This window comes from Lepus europaeus, chromosome 15 (genome assembly GCF_033115175.1).
Source record: "Lepus europaeus isolate LE1 chromosome 15, mLepTim1.pri, whole genome shotgun sequence".
NCBI classification, from domain to species: domain Eukaryota; kingdom Metazoa; phylum Chordata; class Mammalia; order Lagomorpha; family Leporidae; genus Lepus; species Lepus europaeus.
The window spans coordinates 87,792,792-87,795,553 of NC_084841.1; positions in this window are offsets into that span (position 1 = coordinate 87,792,792).

Sequence of the window (2,762 nt, forward strand, 5' to 3'; positions counted from 1 at the left end):
TGCATGGAAGATAAAAAGTTGATCCCAGAAAAGGAGAAAAGAGAATAGTAGCTAACAGAACCTGGGAAGGTTGTGCAAGACTAACAGATGGAGGAAGGGTTCCATTGGATGGATAATTTCCATTGTTCCACAGCACAATGCAGTAACCACAGTTGGCAGTAAGTAGGTGTATGATAAACATTGGAGGTAATGCAAATGCGTTACCTGACATGATCACCACACACACACATCTGTACTGACCTGCCACACTGTTTCCTATAATGACTAGTGCTAATTTTTTAAAATTAAGGACATAAAAATCTACTATACAAAGTGCTTCCTCTGAGCACAGTGGCAGAGTTAGAAATGGATAATTGAAGTAAACCTGATATGTTCATAAATTTTGGAAATGAGAGAACATACACTCTTTCATATTTTATTTCAATTTTAATTAATTCTAGCAGTTTGAATATGATTTATAGATATAAGCCTAAGAACATAATGATATTCTCCTTCTTTTGCTCTCCCTTCCACCATTCTCCCTTCTACCTTTATTTCTGTCTCCTTTTCTTGAGTTTTTGAGAAAACACATTTTATAATTACATTGCAGTAAAAAGGTTTAATACTTCACCAATAAGATTAACAAGTAAAAAAGCAAAAAGGAACAAGTTTAGTGAGAGTGTAGAACATACTCTTTATTAACCAATAGGTTGAAGAAAAATCAGAAAGAAGTAAAAAAAAAATACATAGAGATGAAAGAAAATTAAGATGCAGTATGCCATAACAATGAAAGTGGTGCAAAGGGGAAAGATTGATAGCTGTCAAAGCTTATATTAAAAACAAGAAACATCTCAAATAACCCAACTTTAAGCAAATAGCAAAAGGAAAACAGCCTTAAACACACAAATGGCAGAAGGAAGAAATAATAAAGATTGGAGCAGAAATAAATGAAATGAAGAATAGGAAAACAAAATGAAGAGAATTAGTGAGACCAAAAGTCTATTCTTTGAAAAGATCAGCAAGCTGACCTTGAACTTGACTCAAATTACTAAAAATAGAAATAAAAGTGGAGATATCACTACCAATTCTTGAGAAATAAAAGGATTGTAAGAGAACACCAGGGCAGTGGTACACCTAGAAACTGGATAATCTAAATGAAATGAACAAAATCCTGGAAGCACCAAGCCAGCCAACACTAACTCACAAAGAACAAGAAAATCTGAATAGATCTTTAGTGAGAAGATTGAATCAGTAGTCAAAGCGTTCCTTTGAAAGAAAAGCTCTGGACCTGATGGCTTCACAGGTGTTTGCTAATAAACACTCAATAAAGAATTTATACCAGCATTTCTAAATTTTTCCAAAAACTTTAAGAGAAGGGAATACTTGGTCACTCATTCCATGAGGACAGCATTACCCAGACAGACAGCCAGAGAAGGGCACTAAAAAGAAAACTAAAAAGAAAACTGCAGAACAATATGAACACAGATCCAAGTACCTTCAAAGTAATAATGGAAAAAATCCAACATCTATCAAAAGGAAAATATGCCAGGACCTAGCAGAATTTATTCCTGATATGCAAAGATAGTTCAACATATAAAATCAATGTACTACATGACATGAACAGAAAACAGCAGAAAAAACATGATCATTTCAAATGATACACAAAAAGCATTTGACAAAATTAAACACACCTTCATGGAAAAAATACTCAGCAAATCAATAATGAAGAAAAACAGGCTGGCCTCATGTTGCAGTGGGTTAAGCCAATGCTTGTGACACGAGCGTCCCATATCAGAGTGCCAGTTGCAGTCATAACTACTCTGCTTCCAAACTGTCTTCCTGATACACCTGGAAAGGCAGGGGGGCCCCTGCCACGCACGGAGAGCTTTTGGGGAGTGAATCAGCAGATCAAACGTATTTTTATTGCACATTTCAAAATATGTAACATTATTTAATGTATATCTTGCCACAATAAAAATTAAAATACAGGATTTCTATGAAAATTAAAGCTGTTATCATTTTTTGCCATTGGACTAAAAGATTCCAAACTAAATTCCCATCTTTTTAAAACTTTTACAGCTTTTGTAGCTTTGAAAATAATTTCAATTCATTTAAATATGTTTTTTCTTCAGGATACAATAATGTCATGTATTTTTCTCTCTGGCAAAATTTCCTTCACTGTTTTTCCTACATAACAAATTTTAGGACAATATGGTAGTACTCTTATGTGGCAAGTGTTTTATCTTTCAACTTTCAGTCTGTCATTAATGTATATATGTTGGGTTTTGCAAACGTATTTGTAAGTGTGTCATAAAAATGAATGCAAAGAAAATGTACACGGTATTCTAGGGACAGTGGATGAATAAAATACTTATTTACCTACATTTCTAAGTGAGCATCATCAACAGATGACAGGCAGTCTGACTTGTTTTCCCCTTCATTTTACCGGTTCCTATTCCACTCTATTTTCTCTCATTAATGAACTGTCCAAGCATTGAGTCTTACGTCTATCCAAATAGTTTTGCCAAGGTGAAAAGAATATTGTATGACATTTGCAGTAGGGAGTAGCCTGAATTGTTTGAGATGACTGTTGATCTTGGGACAACTTCACAAGCAGTGAAACATTCGGGATCAGCATCACAGAAACTTTTGAGCATATTTGACCTTTTACTGACATCAATGAAGTTTTTGGACTATTTTCATGCTGTTCTCTAAAAAAAAGGTCTGGCTTTTACAAATACTGAAGAATAAGTAGTTTCGTTAAACTATAACTGCCATAGTGC